We start from the raw sequence: 21,572 nt of genomic DNA, 5'->3' as shown, positions 1-21,572 counted from the left end.
AAATGGCCTATTGATAAAGCTAGCCTAGTAATTGGCTATGAACTTATGAAACCATGAGTGTAAGGAAAAGGGAAAAGGAAAAATGAAAATTTTAGAGTATTTTCTGTAAATGTGAATAGTATTAAGAATATAGTAAGAATAGGAATATTGGAATAGTGTAATACATGTGGTATAGATGTAATTATAGTAGAAGACACATGATTTTTAACAAACTAAGAAAGATTACCAAGAGAAACTATGAGGAGGAAAGGTAACCTGGAATTTTGGAAATGAGAGGTGTTCTGGAATAACATTATTCTGTAGAAATACAGTAAAATATTAGATCCAACTTAAGCAAAAATTGGAAGATTAACCATTGTAGATTTAAAATGAAAGAACAAGTATGTAGAATTGTAACATTATATGCTTATACTAATTGTAAAGAAAGGGAAAGCGTATTTCATCAGATTTTAGACTATGTAGTAATAAATATGAATATTATAACAACAGGAGACTTTAGTTGTGATTTAAGACGCAAGTGTACAAAGGAAAGAAATGATAGAAGAAATATGTTAGATGTTATGTAAGATGGGGTAAGTTAAAACTTTGGGACAAAAATGTATGGACATACAAAAGGGGTATGTATAGAACTGAAACCAATTATTGTATAGTATCAGAAGGTTTAGTTATAGGAGAAGGGGAAGGTAGTTGAAACAGGATTTTGTGATCATTTTTGCAATATGACTAGAAATAAAGGAAAACAAAAAAAATATGAAAATAGACGAAGGAATAGAAAGGACAAATGAGAAAGTATGTGATGAAGGAAAGAGATTAGTAATACAGTTGTGGAAAGATTATATTACTTTGAGAACATTTTATAAATATTGATTTAAATGGTGGATGATATTTAAGGAAAAATATTTATTTTTTTTTGCAGTGGCAATATGATGTGAGAAAAGTAGAAAAAGAAAAATATAAAAACTTGTAAGAATGCATTGAAATATTTAGAACATAATGATCAAAAGTACTTTGACAAAGAAAAATAATTCTATGAAAGAAATCAAGAAAAAGTACAATAATTGTTATACAAGCAACTATATATCTTACAAGGAGAAAGAGAAGAAGTATTGAGTTACTTAAGCAGATTAGTAAAGGAAGATGATAGTGTAATGAGAGAAATAAAAATGTAAGGGGGCAAAGATTATGAATAGTGTAGTACAATATGTACAAGAAATGTTTAAAGAAAAAGAAAGTAGTGAAAAATCGAGAACAAAGAGTTGGAAAAGGAGATTTCTGTAAATGAGCTAGATTGTTTTAAGTAAATATAGATTTGGCTGCAGGCACAGATGGAATAGGGTATAAAATGTATAAAAATGTAAGGGATTGGCAATAAATATTTTTAAACATTTTGAATGAATGGTTAAATGAAGGTTTTATGTATGAAGAACTGTGTAGTGGAAAACTTAAATTCACAAGGAAGAAGGAAGATACAAGACAATTAAACTTCAGACCAGTAATATTGAATTATAATTATTGCAAGATCTTTATGAAAATAATACAAAAGAGATTTTAAACTAAAATGCAAAATATTATGGAAGATAGCACGTATAGTTAAAAGAGGAAGGGTTGTCAAGAATTAACAAATTCACCGTTCATGAGTCCATTTGGCGTGATTGGGTGGTAGCATTTGTTTTAGATCTTTTTACAAAAGAACAAGCCCATAGAGAGCCATTATTCTAATCATGTCATTAACGTCCTTGATAGATACATTGCAAGGAATGCCTAGGAGACATTTCCCTGGTGCAGGGCTCAGCAGCAGATCAGTTAATTTCCCATGAGTTGCAGTTTCTTATAGGACCTTATTGTATGCTAAAGATAAGCGGACAGTTGACCATATTTTGCATAACTGCTATACACAGTATATATATTCTCTTTAATGAACTTAAATGAGTAAAATTTGTGATATATTTTAAATCTTATAGACTTTATTCTTGGTGTACGAGTTGCTGTGATGCATAACTGTCACATTGCATAGATATTATACATGTCATTTAGAACTTTCTGAAACCAGTAAGTGAAATCAGTTTTTTTATGGAAACACTCCATGATAAATAGTTCACAGAGACCAAGTTAATTAAAGGCCTGGGCAAGTTTCTCTTTCACACTCCTCAATCCAGTCTATTATAATATTTAACCATTCGTATTTCGACATTGTATATAAAATATTTTGTCAAATGGTAAGGGTAAAAGAACTTTCTGATGCTATATCAAAACAAAACTGTCATTTAGCAAACAATAACTTAACATTTACATGCAAATCATATGCATTGAATCTAGAGAGTTTGAGAGGAAGAGATTTCTTTATAATTTGAAAGATGAATTTAAAATTTTAGTTATGGTATATGGGCTAGAAAATATCTGTTTTTGGGGCAAAGCTTAGAAGATTACAGAATTACATAAATGAGATCAAACCTTGATGGAAATTGCAGTTCCAAGTCTTTCAAATCCCCTTGTAACTGATATGGAATGTGAAATTGGTGTTAACACTGATATTGTGCTAAGTTAAAGTTTTTTCAGTTTAGTCGAGATTAATACTGAGGGCTGTTCACTTCCAGTTTACTTCCTTGCTCTTTGGCTTGTCTGCTGCACATAGAGAGTTTACAAAGTGCCTGGCAGTAATAAATGCCTGCTGCAGAAACTAGGGCATACACATTTATCTGATCCAAGACACTTGACTGGTTCAGACTTTAACCCCGCAAGAGATGCAGACAGGTCTGGTGTTTCTCTTGTACTGCTTATGAAGTAAGGGACTCTGCCTCTCCCTCTCTCTGAGCCTGCAAATTTGCTACTAATACTCAAGTACACTCTGCTTTTGGGAGCTCTTCCAGACAAAACAAACCAGGGGGAATTCCTTCCTCTAGAGACAGTGCTATTCCTGACCACGCATTTTACCTCTATAGCACAGCAAAATAGTTAATAAGGAATTCTTCAGAACACTGGGGCACATGCCCTTTTTAATCCTTTTACTCCCTCTGGCAAGACTCCACATGAGAAAACTGCTGTAGTACCTAAGGGACAGATTGTTCCAGTTTGCCTGCTTCTTTCATGCTCCAGTCCCCTGCCATGTATCAGTATAGAGCTGTCATAGTGGATGCAACTGGTGAACCTCAGTAAAGGGTCCCATTCATGCTAGGCCTAGTCACCCTACCATCCTCATTCACACATTTGAGCTGAGCCCAGGCACCCATAGTGCTACCACAGCCTCTTCAGATGCAGCCTAGAAGGCCCATCCATGGAAACTAATGATCCAAGGTTCCCAGGGAAAAACTCAGAAGAAAAAGTATGTCAACATCAAAGAGATTACGGCAGTAACATTAGACACAAAAATCCTCAGATTTGGTAGGGCACCTGCGCATTCTCACAGACAACACAACAGTAGTATGGCACATCACCAGGCAGTGTGGGAGGATCTCACTTGCACAGTTTTGTGCAAGCTAGCCATTGAGGTATTGTCCTTAGCCCAGGAGTCAGGCCTGACCCTCATGACATCTCGCATACCTTGACAGCAGAACATTTTGATAATGAGGCAGACCCACATTAATGGATATGGAACAAGCATATATTTCTGGTTTGTACACAAATATGGTGTTCTAGAAGTAGACCTGGTTGCTTCTCCAAAAAAAAAAAAAAAAAAAAAAATCAGCTCAAAAAATTTTGTACCAAGATACCAGCCTTGATGGCCTGGGCAATGTATGTCTTTTAACACAGAAGATAAAAGAAAGCAGACCAACGGTGCTTAGCCCCCTTTTGACCAATACTGAACTGTTTTTCCCTCCTCCTGAGTAGAGTATAAAAAGATTGCATTACACTGACTCAGTGTGTGAGCATGTTGATCCAGAGCAAGGGACCAGTCACACACTCCAACCTGAAGACCCTATGCTTGATAGCTTGGATGATGTAGCTGTCTTCCCATCTATGCACCTGCTTTCTGAGATTGTGCTTACTGGTTTAAAGTAGGCTAGGAAACCAATCACAATGAAACTATGCTTCGCAAAATGAAGAAGATTCTTAGATTCTGAAGAAGATGAAGATTCTGAGACCTTTACAAATCAATAGTCTTTTCATTCATTGAAGGTACAGGTGTCTGCAGTCTCAGCCTGCTTTCCATGGGATCCCCTTTATTCTCCTTTACCAGTAAAGCAATTTCTTCATGGAGTCTGAAATCTGATATTGCCCAAGAAGGTAATCTTTCCCCCATGGGACTTCAGCTATGGGTTAGAGAAATTAATTTACTGCCTTCTGATCCAGCTGCTGGCGCATGCATTAAATACTTCACATGAAAAACTGCATGTTTTAGTGACTGTTACATCTGCTAGAAGAATATCATAACGGAGTAGTGTTGTATGCAAACAACCCTTTCTTACCTTCCACAAGGGTAGGCTAGCACACTGCACCTATTTTCATGTCCAAAGGGGTGACAGAAATCTTTCTAAATTAGGCCATTAACATCCCTGTATTTTGTCCTACCCCACAGAGTAAGATGGAAATGATCTTGCACACCCTGGATACACACATAAGCAATTGAGATTTTACACTGAAAGGACTAAAGTAGAAAGGACATCAGAGCAGTTTTTCATAACTTTTGCATAGAGTAGGGACAGCAAGCCGGCCCATAAACTGATCATCATTAAATGGCTGTTTCACTATATCTCCTTTCTGGTACTCTTTCCTATGCAAGACTGTACGACGGCATGCGAGAGCCAATGCCTTAAGAGCCACAGGCACTACCACTGCCTTCCTCAAAGGAGTCTGTGTCCAGCACAGCTCAGAAGGCACTATCTGGTCATCAGTTAACACCACCAAGCATTGTAAGTGTGGATATTACCTCTAGAGCCAGGCAGGATTTGCCGTGGTCATACTAAACAGTCTTTTATAAATCACACATTGTAAGGGCTACTCATCGATCAGTCCATAAACTGTGAGAGTATTTCCAAGGTTTATCATTAATGCAGCAGTGAACAGTGTGGTGAACTTTAGTATATTTGTATTAGGAACTCAACATAATTATAAGTGTTTGAATGTGTTTGTTGTTGCAGTAATGTGTGTCTCTCTCTGCCTGTTTCCTTTTCTGTACTCATCCTGGGGTGACTACTCAGTCACCTGTTTCCTTACCTTCCCCACTGTTTTACTTGTATAGGGTTCCCCACCTCTCCAACTTGATCTAGTATCTGGAGAGGGAGCTTTGGAGGCCTTTCTGGTTAGGCTTCTATTCCTTAGGTATATGTCTCCTCCTGGGCTACTCATGCTGTGGTGCCAGCCCACACCCCTGGAGCTGTCAAAAGCCAAAAGGAATTTAAGTTGGAGTGATGGATGTTCACCTTATACCACAGATGTGTTGATCAAGTGGGAGATGTAAGAGTAAAAAGCATTGCAGGTCAGGCCTTCTGCAGCAGAAATCATAAATGTTATCACTATTGCAACAGTGAAAATATTTGAACATCCACATTTATGGTATAGTACTATAACAATTGCATTTTCTACAGATAAATCTATTAGCTTATAGAGTACATCTCTCATCAGCTGCTGCAAATCCTTTATAAACTGACCAAAACCTTTGCTCTCTGAAAATACATGTTCCTAGGTTCTTAACTGCCCTGCTGTGCATCTCCAGCATGTGATGTCAGCTTGTAGGACCACATGACATAATCTCACTGGAGTATAGAAATATTTATGGTGGCTCTTGCAGCTGAATATTCAGTACTTCTTGGCTTTAGTAGCAAATGTGGGAGCTAAACAAGCTTCAGTCCATTCTTCCTATATCCCAGTTGATGTCCTCCTTTAGCACTGTTGCAGTGTTCTTCATCTTAAGGATCTCCTGTCAGGGATAGCCCAAAATCTGGCCAGTATACTAAAGCCTTTAGATCCTGAATGTGCAGTATGTTACACATATGCTCCCCACGCAGGACGTAGGGCATAAAGGTGACATATGGATGCAGTTACCCAGAGCCGAATTTTTGCCAGTCCAACCGCCATCATCGATCATCTGTATAATCGCTATTTGCTGTGTTGATACCTAAATGTCAGATAATTGCCCTATTGGAGTCTTGTTTCTTTCCTGTTGTGGTCTTGTTTCTTTTCTGTTGCTGGTCTTGTTTTTTTTTTTTTGGTTGCCTGGAGTTTATCACCCAAGAAGGGAAAATGTCAGTGTGGGAGGCAGATTCCCCATAAGGATTGTACAGTGCCTCTTCTGTTTGAGTGCTTCTCACAACCATACTTTTTGTAGTATATGTAAGACATTTGTTGCTAAGACTCTTAGAAGCTGATTACCTTCCTGGCCATCTGTCTTGAGAACCAGTGGCTTAGATGGTTAGCCTAGGGTAGCATGGTGGAATCGGTTAACACTGGGGTACTGCTGGTAATCAAGAAGGCCAAGAAATCTCGGATGGATTCTTTGGCTGTCCAGCATCCACCAGACATCTCCCTAGAAGCAGGTGATAGCTTTGTAGGTTATCTGATGCTAACTTCAGATTCCTCTGTTGTGACCCTGTTGGAGGATGGCATGTATCCTTCCTTTTGCATGTCTTCTGAGGCTTTGCAAGACTCTGTTCTGGATGTCAAGGGGGAGCAGCAGTTATTACCTTGAGGGCCCTAGAGGGATTCCACAGATTTTGTTCAGAGAAGAGGCTCTGGGTACACTTATTGAATCTTATCAAGGGTCAAAATATCTGGTATTTGTTAGAGCTCACATCCATACCAAGAAAAAAAACAGAAGGCTAAACATTTTTCTGTACATCCTAAGCATGCTCAAAGAAAATGGCAGGAGTTTACTCAGGGCCTGTGTAATGCCTTAATGGCCCTGAAGCCTCTTCAATGGGTGTAAAAGGCTTAGGGAATCTGATTCCTCAGATGAGGATTCAGAGTCTGATGAAGGGTTATTCTCTCTTTTTTCTCAGATGCCCTCTTCCTTGGCTTATGGCTGTTATGAAGAGGAATCCATCAGCCATGAGTCTCCTTTGGAGGAGCTGTTCTTTGGAGAGAGAGTAGCCAGAATGATGGAATACTTTAAGTGAGATTCTCAGGTGTCTGATATCCAGAAGAGGTATTATGAGTTGCTTCAGGTGGACATGCCTAAGCTTTCTCCAGTACCTCCTCTGTTGGTTGCTGTGTTATAGACCCCTTTATAGCTGCATCTAAAACACTAGACTCTTGTCCCCCTGCTCCTAAGAAACCTGACGAGTTCTGTAAAGTTCCTGAGGATTGTCACTTCCTGTTTGTGTCCTTTGGCTGATCCTGTTGTGGTGTCTGTCTCCTCTGACAAGCCTTCTAAGCTTTTGCCCTCTACAAAGCTCCTGTATCAGATAAGGATAGTAGGCCCATGGAGAGGATTAGAAAGAAGGTCTGTACTGCTGTTACCTTGTCCTTTAGGGCCATTAACTACCAGACCCACATAACCAGATATACTCTGGCCTTGATTGCCCAGGCTTGTCAGGTTATTTCTGACCTCCCTGATTTTTAAGGATAGTCCTCTGCTCTCTCTATTTTTGGTTCAATCTCTCAAGTGGCTCGTCACTCTATCAAGTTGACCTATGATGCTGTTGATGCCTCTTCAGAGCTGCTGCCTTTGGGTCTGTCATGAGACACTATTCTTGGCTTTGTCTGCAGTTATTACTTGAGGACATTAAGGCCAAGCAGCTGGATGCTGCTTTGGATAATACAAATATCTTTGGGAATGCTGCTGCTATATTTAAGTCTGTTCGAAAAAAGGTAAAGTCTTGGGGGACCTTAAACATATTTTTGTGTCCCCCATCCCTAAGTTCCAGAGGAGCTATCCTACTAGGTATGCCTTTGTTTGCAAGCAGCCTTGTCAGGCCACTAATGGCAGGAAGGGTGGTGGGTGAGCTCCTGCTGCTAAGTTTGTCAGCCTCCTTTTTCTGACAAGCCTGCCTCTCTTTGACATTTTTGCCACTCCAAACTTTGGCCAAGTTCCCTTGTCTTTCAGATCTCTCTCTGTCATCTGAACTGGCAACTCATCACCTCATATTCTTGGGTTCTGTCCATCGTCCATCAGGGTTACTTCATGGTGGTCTTTTCCCTCCTTTTTCAGGGATTCCTCAACATCAAGAGCAACTTCCTCAATTCTTAGAGGTTCCTGTGTCCCTGGTGGACCAGGGAACTATTCAGCCTGTCTTCCTTTCTCACATTAGACAGGAATTCTACTCCAGAATGTTTCTGGTTCCTTGAAAAGGGGGGGGGGGCTTGGAGGCCTATTCTAGATCTCTCCTTGCTCAAGAACTTTCTCAAGGTTCCTTCCTTTTGTATGTTTTCTCTTCAAAGCCTCTTTCCTCTGCTACTGCCCCAGGCTTTTCTGGTGTCCTTGGATTTGAAGGATGCTTACCTTAATATTCATGTTCACCCTCTTTATAGGTTCATAGGTTGGTGCTAAGCTATCGGCCATAGGGCCTATACAAGCCTAGCCATAATAGTTCCATGGATATTTCTTCCCTCAATATTTACTTCCCTGGACCCTTGTCTAGCAGGTCAATTGACATGATCCCTGGGGTGAATTTCCTATCTCCCATCCAATCGTCAAGGTTCCTTTTGAAGAAGGCCAAGGAGGCACTCTGCTTGACATGTATGGGCAGTCTATTCCAGAGTATGGGGAGTCTCTGGGTCAGGAACCTATCTCTCCAGCATGTTGTGTTTATTGTGATGACAAGGTTTAGATCCCTGGATCATGTGGCTCTGAGGGATTGGGATTTCTTTAAGTGGAGCATGTCCAACAACTCAGGATTTGACATGGCCTTGTATGTTGAGCAGAGATCGCCTTTGAGTAGACTATGTGCCACAGAGTATAGCTGGAGATTTTTTCGACGGTCAGCATAGGGCATCTGCTTTAGGCCTGTGATTCTTTTAGTGAGGTATTTCTGTGGCCTTTCCAGCTGTTGCAGATGTCTTGTGAGGTACATACCAAACGGGGCGTTGTACTCTATAATGGGTCTAATGAGGGATGAGTACAGTGGGACAATGACCTCTTTTTTCTGGATGAAAAGCCCTTAGTGATGAGGTGTGCCACATAGAAGGATTTCCTGACTGTTGTGGTGATGTGGTTATCGAAGGTGAGACCACTGTCCACCTGTGTCCCTAAGTCTCTTATCACACTTTTGGTGTTTAGTGTACTGCCACCTATGTGGTAATTCATGGGTACATGTTTTTTCCCAAAGGGGATAACTATACATTTCTTGGCATTAAGCTTGAGCCCATTGCTCTGGCACCAAGAATCTGTTTCTGTAAGGCCCTTTTGTAGAATATCCACATAATTTGGGGATTCAATAATGGCTCCCAGTTTGCAGTCATCTGCAAACTTTGTTAGCCAGACTCCCTTAGTGTTGGCCTGTACTTCAGAGAAATAGATGCCAAACAAGAGCGGTCCCAGGACTGAACCCTGAGGTACTCCACTTGTCTAGAACTGGATTTGGAGTCGGCTACCTTTACAGACTGGGTTCTGTCAGTAAGCCAGTTGGTACCCCATCGAGTGACGTAGGGATTTATGCCCAGCTTAGTAAGTTTATCTATGATTCCAGAGTGGGGGATGTTGTTGAATGCCTTGGCGAAGTCCAGATAGGCTGTGTGGACCTCCTTACCCTCGTCCACAGCTCTGGAGACTGATTGATTTGAAGACGTTAATCAGGTTCTCTCTTTATTCCTCGCCTTTTCAGTTCTCTGCTTTGTCCTTTGGCCTCTGTACTGCACCCAGGGTATTCACAAAATTCCAAGCTCCTGTGATTGCCTTTTACAGACTCCAAGACATTCTTATTTTTCTTTATTTAGATGACCTGTTGATTCATCTACCTTCTCCCATTTGCCTGTTAAAAGATTTAAGAGTTCACCTTCAATGTCTCAGTTCATTATCAATTTCCAAAAGTGTGTCCTAACTCCTTCTCAGGATCATGTGCATCTGGGCTTCAGGATTCAGATGGTGCTAATGATGGCCTGTCTTCCACCTCCAAAGGTTTTGTCCTTGACAGCCTTCTTTCCGTCTCGTCTTCCACTACCTGTCATTCTAGCTAGGTAGTTTCATGAGTGTCTTCTATTCCAGTACTTCCTCTTGCCAGACTACATATGTGGAAACTTCAATGATACCTCAAGTCAGTTTGGCTTCAGTATTGCCACCGTCTGGATCTCAGAGTGCTTCTCCTTCCTTGTATCAATTTGAGTAGTGGCTTCAACAACTTACCATCAACTCAGGCCTGCCCTTTCAGCCTCCAGTTCCTTTTCAAGAACTGCTCACATATGCTTCAGACATGGGTCTTTGGCCTCCCATCAGAAGTCAGACCATGTCAACATCAAAGAAATAAGAGCTGTGATTCTGGCCCTTCAGGCTTTTCATTCCATGCTTTCTCCAGGCTCCCTGAAGATTTACACAGACAACACCACAGTGATGTGGTGTCTTCAAGTAGGGGGGACAAAGTTTTACCTTATTGCAGGCTGGCTGTTCAGGCCTGGGATATGGCTATTAGTTATCAGTTAACTCTTCAGGTAGTGTATATTCCTTCAGAGCACAGTCTAGTGGCAGACTCTTTGAGCAGGCCCAAAACACAGGCTCTCAAATGGATGCTTCACAGAGACGTGTTTCTGAACATAGTCAATCAGTGGGGTATTCCTCAGGTAGATCTTCTTGCTTCCCCTCTAAAGAGACAGCTCCCTCTTTTCTGTTCCAGAGTGCCTTGCCATCTGGTGTGGAAGATGGACACCCCCCTTTTTTTTTTTAAACACATGTATTGGATTACTTGTAACAAGGCAAATTTACATTTATATAAAAGTAATCAAATTGTATTAACAGGTCTACGTTTACAAACATTGTACTTCATATGTATTGCTATACATCATGTAACCTAAGCAACATTATGTACATTATTCAATTCCTGACCGTTTTTGTTTAAACAAGAAACATCTTTATTAAACCATCACTTAAGACGTAGGCAATCATACATTTATATAAATGAAAACAAAGCAACCAGGTAGACCAGCAAGAGCAGATGTGGAGGTAAATTATAATCATTTATTGAAAACAGACCGGTTTCGGCAAATGTAGCCTTCTTCAGTGTATGTATAAATGAAAACAAACCACACTGTCACAAGTATTTTACATCACAAACCATACCGACACACTCCCATTTGCAAACATTTATACATCACTTATCTACCCAATCATTTTCAGTCAAACGTTACGTAGCTCATTTAAGTGCTACCTTCTTTTAAAAATTTTCCAGTTTTCTAATAAATTTCAGCCCCTCTTTCTTATTGTCTATATCCCTAATTGCAGTCATCCTTATCAGCAGAATCTCCTTTCTCCATTGCTGTGTTGGCTTAGTTCTTATGATACTTTCTGATGCTTTATAGATATAATATTCTGTATGAATATTGTTATTCTCCTTAAAGGCCTGCATCCAAAATCTCCGTCTCTCCTTGTTTCTTCAGCTTCCCCCCGTTTCATCATAATCCCTTTCCACTCTGAATTATAGTTTTCTGCTTGTGCAGTGCATAGGAGCCTTAGCTGTGTAGCTCTGAAATATGCCTCCAAATCGGATAATCCAGTCCACCTTGTTCCACTGGAAAAATCTTCTTATCCCATTTGACTCTTGCCTTCTTCCCCTCCCAGATAAAGTCCTTCAGCTCTTTATCAATTGCTATCCACAACTTCTCCTCTGGTCACTATAAATATGTCTGACCCGTGTACAAGACTAATGGGACTAGAAACATTTTAACTGCTTGTACTTACTTTTCTCACTTGCTTAGAAAAAAACAGCTCTTGTACTCACTTTCCTCACTTACCTAGAGGAAAATAATTTTTTTATTCAGGCATGTTCAAGGGTCAGCTCCCAGTGTTCTATCCTGTCTATCTGATGAATCTGGGCATCTTGAGACAATGTAGAAATTGCCTCATGTACACAGACAACCCTCTCCTCCTACCACCCAGCACTACAACCTGTGAGAGATGCACTTATCTAGCCAAACTGGAGGTAAAGCTCCCTCCAACCAAGACTGAACTTGACAGTCATGAGGAGAAGGTAAACATTTGCACCACACCACACTCGTCACATAGTCTCACTAAATCTACACCACCAAAATCCACACATAGTAACACACAAACATTCATGGAGGCTCTCAGTAATAATCTGTCTAAGCAATAGAGACATCGAAAGCCGAAACGCAAGCAACCTCCATCCCCCAACACTACCCAACTGACACATAGCCCACAGACTCAGTGTGCCACTCAACCACAGCCAATAAGGCAAAACAATGTACCCAACACACTAGTCATAGGTGACTCTATAGTCAGGCACACTGATGTTCCGCTCACCAGGCTAAACAAGGAGAACGTTACTGTCAGCTGCCTGTCTGGTGCCAGGATCCGCCACATAACCCACGCACTCAGGTCACTTCCTAACAAGTACAAATATGACTCTGTCATTGTCCATGTTGGTGTGAATGACCTGAGATGTACCTCCCTGGACTACATGAAAAGAGACATGGTAGAGCTCTCTGATCTTGTAGCCCAGGCAGGTATGACCCTAGCCCTGAATAGCATTCTGCCATCACCCAGAATGATACTGCAGTACAAGGACAAAATGATTGACTTCAACAATTGGCTAAGCAATCTGGTGTCATTCTAAGGGGATCCAGTATCTGTCTGCTTGGGATGACATGGTCGACAGACCACGATGCTTTGCCACAGATGGCCTGCACCTGTCGCCCTTGGGATTCCGGATACTGGCTAAGGCTCTTGCTGCCCCTATAGTGCCTTTTTTAGGCAGGGTTCAAATAAATTCACCACCATAATAGGAACAGGCAAGCAAAAACTGAGGGTAATGCTACTCAATGCTAGAAGTCTAAATCTCAAAATGCACTCACTCGAGGCACTCCTTAAAATGGAGAACATGGATATCTGTGCAATGACTGAGACCTGGTTCAAGGCTCCAGAAAGCACCCCTGCACTACCAGGCTATAACTCATACCACACATTTTGGCCATGTAACCTGGACTGACACACCAAAGGCGGAGGTGTGTCCATTTTCATTAAGGATATCCACACCTCCAGGCTGGTTGCTCAGCATAATACATCCAAGGTTATCCAAGTGCAACTAACTCTTGGCAAAACTGTAATACGAATTGTAGCTTGCTACAGATCCCCCACCATACCCCAGGATTCCCACTCCTCTTTTCTTGATGTACTGGAAAATATTAGGGTTCAACCAAACACCCTAATAATGAGAGACTTCAACTACCCCACCATTAACTGGGGAAACTACTTGTGTACCAACTCCTTAGCTCAACCTTTCTGGAATTCATAAACTCCAATGCCCTAGATCAACTTATCCACACCCCCAAGGGCAACAATATCCTAGACCTAGTCATTACCATCATGAGTGACCGGTGTTCCAAACCTGAAGTCAACTCCTCGTTGGTCCGATCCGGCCATAAGCTTATCACCCTTGATATCCACATCCCGCCCCCACCCCCCATTAATGAAATCACAGTAAAAAGTTTCTCCAAAGCCAACTTCATGCTTCTTAAGACAGAAGTGGTGAACTTCATGACAGCCATGCAGATGGACAATACTGTTACAACTCCTGAATTCTACTCAAATGCACTCTATTAGCACTTACACAAGTGCATGGATCGTGCTATCCCAAACAGAACCAAGACGCTATCCTCCAAAAAAAGGAAGCCAATCTGGTGGTCCCCTGCCATAAACCAACTGTACAACAGAAGGAAGAAACTGTTGCAAAAGAGTAAAACCCCATGAGTGGAGGAGCTCCCTGGTCAGCCTCAGTAAGAAGCTGAGATCCCTTCTTAGATCCTCCAAAGCTAGCTACGAAAACAAAATCGCCACTAAATCCAAGGACAACCACAAAGGATTCTATAACTATGTCAAGAATCTAGATGGCAACACCCAGATCTGCTCTGAGTTGCAGCACAAAGGCACGAAAATTACAGAACCAACTGATATTGCCAACAACCTGGCAGATAGGTTCAGTGCTAACTTTACCCCCATCTCACCCCCTAAAGGGCCCATATCTGTGCAGGAAGAATGCACTCCCTGTAATCACAACTATGCAGGTAAAATCTGCACTCTCTAAAACTAAAAACGCAGCATCCATGGGACTGGACAACATCCCAGGCTGCGTTTTACACGAACTTCAGAACGAACTGGCTCCCCACTTAAGCACCATGTTCAATAATAGCCTTGCATCAGGCTTTGTGCCCACTGAATGGCGTACAGCAACATTTATCCCACTCCACGAAGGGAGAGCCACCACTGATCCCGGGAACTATCGACCTATTAGTCTGACGAGCCTGGTCTTCAAGGCCATGGACCATATCATCATGGAACTCATAAACAAAGACACTGGTAACCTCCAGACTCTGGATCCCACCCAGTTCGGGTTTGTGAAAGGCAGATCATGCCTCCTGAACCTGATTGACTTCTTTGAGGCAGTCACTAAAGCCGTGGATGAGGGTAAGGTGGTTCACACAGCCTATCTTGACCTCGCCAAGGCTGTCGACACCATCCCCCAATCTGGAATTATAGCTAAACTCACTAAACTAGGTATAAATCCCTACATCACAAGATGGGTTGCCAACTGGCTCACTGACAGAACCCACACTGTAAAAGTTGCAGACTGCAAATCTGACCTCAAAGCAGTGACAAATGGAGTACCACAGGGTTCCATTCTGGGACCTCTCCTGTTTGGTATCTACTTCTCTGAAGTACAGACTAACACAGAAGGCCTCTGGCTAACAAATTTCGCAGATGACTGCAAACTAGGAGCCATAGTCAAGTCCCCAAATGATGTGGACATCCTACAGAAGGGCCTCACTGAGAAAGATGCCTGATGTCAGAGCCATGGCCTCAAGCTCAATGCCAAAAAGTGCAGTGTCATCCCCTTTGGTAAAAACTCTGTACCCATGAACTACCACATGGGCAGCAATCTACTTAACACAGAATGCATGATAAGAGACCTTTGGTCCCTGGTGGACAGTAGTCTCTCCTTTGATAGTCACATCGCCACAGTAGTCAGGTAGTCCTTCTACGTGGCACACCTCATCATAAAAGGGTTCTCATCCAGGTAAAAAGAAGTCCTTGTTCCCCTCTACTCGTCACTCATTAGACCCATTGTAGAGTATAACGCCCCTTTTGGAATGTACCTCACAAAACCTCTGCAGCAGCTGGAAAGGCCACAGAAGTACCTCACAAAGAGGATTACTGGCCTCAAACAAATTCCCTACACTGACCGCCTCAAAACTCTCCAGCTTTACTCCGTAGCATATCGCCTACTCCGAGGTGATCTCTGCCTAACATATAAAGCTATGTCAAACCCAGAGCTGTTGGACATGTTACACCTAAAGAAATCCCAATTCCTCTGAGCTACATGCTCTAGGGACCTAAACCTTGTCACCAGAATAAACAGGACACGCTGGAGGGATAGATTCCTGTCCCAGAGACTTCCTATACTCTGGAACAAGCTACCCATCTATGTCAGGCAAAGTTCTTCATTAGCATTCTTCAAGAAAAATCTTGATGAGTGGATGGGAAATAGGAAATACACCCCAGGGATCACTTTTGTGTCTCTGCTCGACAGTGGCACAGGAAAATAACTTTCTTGGGTGGCGTAAGCTATGGAACCTTGCTAGCTAAGCTTATGTAGGCCCTTGGGCCGATAGCCTAGTACCTACCTCTGAACTATCCATATCCATATAGCAAAGTTTCCATTTTCTCATTTTCTTTATCATCTTTTGTTTAGTCTCTTCCCACATATCCTTAGCTAGAGGGACCAACTAGTGCAACATTGAAGAGAAGGACATCTGCTGTTATAAGATTTTACACAACTGTACTTTCTCAGCATTTCTTACTTTTACAGGTTTCAGACCATATCCTTTTTGCTGATAATGCAATTAACCCAACTTACTACCTTCTTAATCCGTGCTGCTGGTCCCTTTGCTTCTTGCAGAAGTTGCTTTCTTCTGTCAGGCAACCTCCCTCAACTCTTGTACTTGACTCTTTACTTTGGCAGTAGCCTAGAGTAATCATAATTAATTGTGTCTTGCAAGTTGTAGGTCTGTGAACACAGGGGGTTAAGGCTTTGAGCCATTAACAAGCTGCTACTTGTAGTTCAGGTTTGATTTGCTCATACTTGGCCTTCCCTGTGATTATGAGTAAGTCAGTTGTCTAAGACGGGAAATTTGTTCTAGGCTTCTCAGGGATCCCCTTGACCACATGCCTATTTACGTATGAACCTATAAGAAACTGAAGATGCTGTTTGGGAGTAAGGTGTGAATATGTTGTTTGTCTGAGTCTACCAGTATATTGCCTAGGGAGAGTTGGAAGGGCTTTATAGTAGGTCAGCATATGTATGCTTTGTGTCTGTGTTGGACTGTGGGTGGCAGGGAGCATGCTGCTTGCTGACGTGATCTATTTTTTCTACTTGAATTTTCAAATCTGCCAAATTCTGTAACTTTCTGTCATGACAATAATTTACTGTACAAATTGGCTCCCATGTTATCAGACGTACCCTTATGCCTCAGGCCATTCATTTCTGTTTTCAATCCAGGAGTAAAACTTGGAGAGGAGTCCTTCACAACTTGAATGTGGACCATTGGTTAGGTTCTATCCCACCCAAATGTATGAGCTCAGGAGGACTGAACAGCTGTTTCTCACCTTTGTTACAGAGGTGGAGGGACTTGACAGTTGGTAAACTAAAACTCCTGAAGTGGATTATCATTTGTATCCTATTTTTCTATTGGGCAGTAACCGCTGTCAAATGCTAGTCCATCAGGAGCATGGCATTTTCTAGCTATTTCCTGCTGTTTGAAGACATTTATGTTGCAGCCACTTAGTTAACAGTTTACAAAATTGCCAAAAATGAATGCCTGGATTATAACTTCTTGAGTTTTCGTCTATTGGTAATTCAGTGTTTCAGGCCTTGGCCTTCTGAGTCCTTTGTCTTTTCTAGTTCTTGTTTCCAAAGAATTTTATACTGCATATGATTCTTTGTAATAGTAGACAAGTAAAGGAGAATTCCTGATTAGACATAATGGATGTGCTCTTAGATTGTATTTAGGGCCAGATTCTAAAAGACTTCTCAGTGCAAGTCTAGCCTGACTCCAATAGACTTGCTGTCAGTGTAAGTAACTTAAGTGTAAGTAAGCCTGTACAGACAGGCCTATGGGGACCAGATTTCAAAACACCTGCTGTCAGCCTGCTCTCAGTGTAAGCGGTCACTCACACTGAGAGCAAGCCATTTGGAATTGGGACATAATCTTCATTGAGATCTAATTAATCTCCCATTGTTCCCATGAGGTTGTACAACCTTCTGTTCAGCTGCTGCTTCTGGTGGCTTCTCTAATTTGGTCAAGGGCATAGTTGCATATTCCTTTATCTTGTAGATGTCCTTCAGTGTATTTCTTGCGTTTCAGAAATGTGTTGTCTCTTAGTGGTTGGAAACAAACTAATATACTCTTCAGGGGTAGCCTGCTCCTGGGGTGAATGCTTGCCACTGAATATGGGAGTTTCAATTAAAAATGACCAAACTGGAAAGGAAATGGCATCAGAATCATAGACCCTTAGAGGAGGGACTTCTTCCATACCAACTAATGAAGTACTTATTGTTTCTTTCAGACATTTTTTTGAGAGTACCACATGAATATGACATGATTCATTTTTCAGATTAAGACAAATCCTACTTCTTCAGGACTGCCTTTTTAAGATCATATCCCCTCTGTATGTGTACAACATGACTTTTAACTTTTCTTGTCCTTTTGTCAGTTTGTCTTGTATAAGCGGTGTATTCTGACAGAGCCTAAAATCATATCAAGTTTATATGATTAGTTTAAAAAAGACGGTTTTGCATTCTTATCTACAATGCTTACACCAACAGTGCTGTGACTCTCCAGCCAGCCACGCCATATCACCCATAAGCAATATGCGTCTGTAAAAGCACATCATGTTAAATGCTTTTGCAATATAGATTGGGCATCCAGAGGGTAGTACATCAGCTTTCTCAACACTGCATGATTAGTGAGTTGGGGCACAGGATTTGAATTGCCTAGATATTGTAAGGCCTTTTCAAGTTTAATGCCATTGGCTGCAAAAAAGCAATTACTAGAAAATGGAAATCAAAATCTAAACTAACTGTAATTGAAGTGTTGAATATTGTTCTAGTAAAAGACCTGGAAGTGAGATCTTTAGAAAAGGGAAGACGTTAAGTTACACAAAAATATCTGTGGGAGCAATACCTGCAGAATAATGTTCAGCAGGAGAATTGAGGTTTAAGAGAAGGTAGGAGTCGCCCAATGTAGGTAATGTTGGAATGTATGACATTAATGTTGAAAACATATGTATGCTGTATAATGCGTGAAAAAAAACTTATTTGTTGTTTTTTCTTTTAATGTACGTGTGCCTTTGACTTGAGTGAGAGTTTAATATTTATTTTTTACATTTATTTATTTTACATTTGTAATAAAGGTGTTTGTCACTGCACCATTGGTGTAACAAAATAGTGTACAAGCAGAATTCTGTGCATGATGTTCCATATAGCCATTTTCATACAGGTCACTTTCTAAGTCTGAGTGCTGTGATTTTTAAAGAGCCATATCAAACATAATTATGTTTGTACAAAGAAGAGTTTTTATCTGCAGTGCAAAATCTGTGTCATAGTCCTGGGAGGTTGGTAGAATCTATTGCTAATTTGAAGCAGCACTGTTGGAAATCACCAGTGACATTCTAAGGTATAAAGTCTGGTAAATTAATAATATTATCATTGCTGGTTTTCATAGTTTTCACAAGAGTAGCATGTACACATTTCAGTTTTTTTGATAGGTGTCTCATACCTGCAAGAAATTTAATGCTGATTTTATTGTACAAATGATACTGCATATATTGCAGGCAAACTACATCACATAGAGGGTTTTGTTCTAATTTTTTTTTTATTAATGTGAAAAATTTATTGTACAAGTACTTTAAACTGTCCATTTCTGACATCTCTGAAACTAGTTTGTAGTATGTGGCTTTTACGCTGTCTGCAGTTTAAATGTTTGGGAAATGTGTACTTCTGAAAGTGTCTTCAGTTATAAAGTCAGTGCATTGATAACATTTTTTAAGAAAGGTAGATTACCAAGTTGACTGCTGGGTGCTTCTCTTCAGACTTGTAGCAAAACAGTGAATGATCTGCATTACTTGTTTGCCCACTGGTGTTTTCTTTGTAATGTCATCACAGGACTCTGATGAAGCCAAGTAAATGTAATGGCGAAAGCGCTTAGTCGAGGTTGTTTTTATTAAAGTTGGGTTACGGTTTATAGTTCTTGGTGACTCGTATATTTTAACGTAATAGTTGTTCCCTCTGTAGTCTGTGTAGCAACAAAAAGTAATTTTTTCTGAACTTTTGTTGATTACTGCACTATTTGTTAGATATGTTAGAGCACATTCCTGTAATAGTAAATAGTGATATAGTGCATAGAGCTTGGTGATTATGCTCCGATATCCATAAAAAGAGAAATAAGGTAAGGGCTACTACAGTGTGAGACCTGACCTTAACAAATGTTAAGCACCCCCGTGCTTAACTTAAGGTTGGGTCACGTGCTAGGAAATCAAATCTGCCAGTACTGACCAACAAGGACAACGGCAGAATAACAGATTTTTTTTGTGCCTACTTTCCATACTGATAATATGGTCATGACTTCCTGTTGTGGAAAATAGCTAGAATAACATGATGTGTGTTCGCCTGCATTTTCGGAGGGATCCAAAGTCTGAAACTCAAATGTATGTCATTATTTTGTGAATTTAGTCCTTAGTAATTCATCCAAAAAACAGGGATATTATCCAAAATAGACCAAACATGTCAGGTAAAAATCTGAACGTTTTGAGAAAATCTGGACAGTTGATAGTAATAGCAAGCTGAGTGTAAACATACCAGACTGTGCTTGAATTTAAAACTGATAAAATACTTGGTGTCTTTTTTTCCTATAACTAGCAGTACATGAAGCATAAAAAGTTCCATGCTGTACAAAGACTAATGATGGGTCTCTGATCATAACTATTATGTGATCTCGTCATGGATGCCAAGATTCACTTCTTGAGTTTCCGTCATAAGGTGAATTTCTTTGCATCCATGTTTTAATCACGTAATAAACAGGTTATGATCGGCAACATGATCACATTCCTGTATATAGTCACATTGAGTGCTGAGTTCTATGTACTGCAAAAGCTATTACATTTATTTTAAATCCTACAGTACCAGCACTGTTCAAAAAATATTGGCAGATGTTATCAAAATTGAGCCTTGTATACAGATTACAGATGGATTCTTTTTTTTTTTTTTTGTAGTTGAATGGAATAGTTTAATTTATTGGCTGAAGCTTATATTTATGTAACTACATTTGGTGGGAAACATGAGGTATTGTAAAATTATGAGCCTGGGCTGAAGTTTGAAAACACGACTTGCAATGTTTGGCAGAAGTTAATTTATACTCTGTATTTTAATGATAGCTATGTATTTATGGTTTCGTAAGCTGTTTTTAATGTTCCATTCAAGATGTCTGTGCCAACTGAAATATCTTGTTTTTCAAGATAAGTACAGTTGTATTTTACCAAAGAAGTGTGACATGTTACGTTCTTTCATGAAGCTGAGCCGTAATAAAACACTGCTGAACATTAGAAGAGAGAACATTAGATTATGATAAGTTAATGAATTTAAATATAATCAGTATTTTACTTAATAGTGATACCACTGATCTTGGAATATCCACTTGGAAAATCTTGGTTCTGGTTAAAGTTTCTGTCTACATGCTAGTACCCCCTATACTCTTATATTCACTATCTGAAGACTGTATAGAGTAAAAAATGAAAGGTAAAATACCTCAGTAATCAATTAAAACTGTTCCACTGTGTGTAGAAGAAACTTGGAGATAATATTACTTTTATTTGAAATGAGGCTAGTTATAGATGAGTGATGCGAGTTATGATGGGCCGGGTTTGGGAGGGTGGCCTAATGGTTAAGGTGTTTGCCTTACAAACACAAGGTGCAGGGATTGAGTCTCGCAAGGGATAATTGACTAGGCTTAAAAAATGGCTCGCAAGGGCAGTTAGCTTAGTACTAATCTATGAACCTATGAACTTAAAACCTGTACTTGTTTATACTATTTTTCATGTTTTTTTTTAATATTAATTGCAGACAGCTGAGCTGTATTCCTCTTCTTACGGGTCACTGTGTTTTACTTGAAATCAGGTAGTGGCATTGTGTTGTTGGCTTGGTAATATTTTATGTTTCAGATCAAAACTACATTTTGAACAATAGAAAAAAAAAACAGTTAACCTCAAGCACTACTGCAGTGTGGGAACACTGAAATGCAGATGTCCTTTGCCATTAGAAATTGAATAAGCAGCAAAAAAAAAATAAATTAAAGCAAATCAGTCTCCACTGTGTAATGCCTTAAGACTCCTTGTCAGGAGCCAAATGGGATATATGCATTTGACCAATTAAAGATATAAAAGTGATTCAGCTATGTGATCTGAATGCCCACTCACTTTTTTGCAA

The 21,572-nt window shown here is 40.3% G+C and overlaps 1 protein-coding gene across 1 annotated transcript in view; it reads left to right on the top strand.

Moving 5' to 3' along the window:
- The window catches only part of CEMIP2 (cell migration inducing hyaluronidase 2), a 939,901-nt gene that overhangs the window by 301,092 nt on the left and 617,237 nt on the right, over positions 1–21,572 (top strand). The window lies entirely within an intron of this gene.

Source organism: Protopterus annectens, chromosome 17.part0 (assembly GCF_019279795.1).
Source record: "Protopterus annectens isolate FY-2018-M chromosome 17.part0, PAN1.0, whole genome shotgun sequence".
NCBI classification, from domain to species: Eukaryota; Metazoa; Chordata; order Ceratodontiformes; family Protopteridae; genus Protopterus; species Protopterus annectens.
Note: the sequence above shows the minus strand (reverse complement) of the source record. Positions and strands in the feature narration are given on the sequence as shown.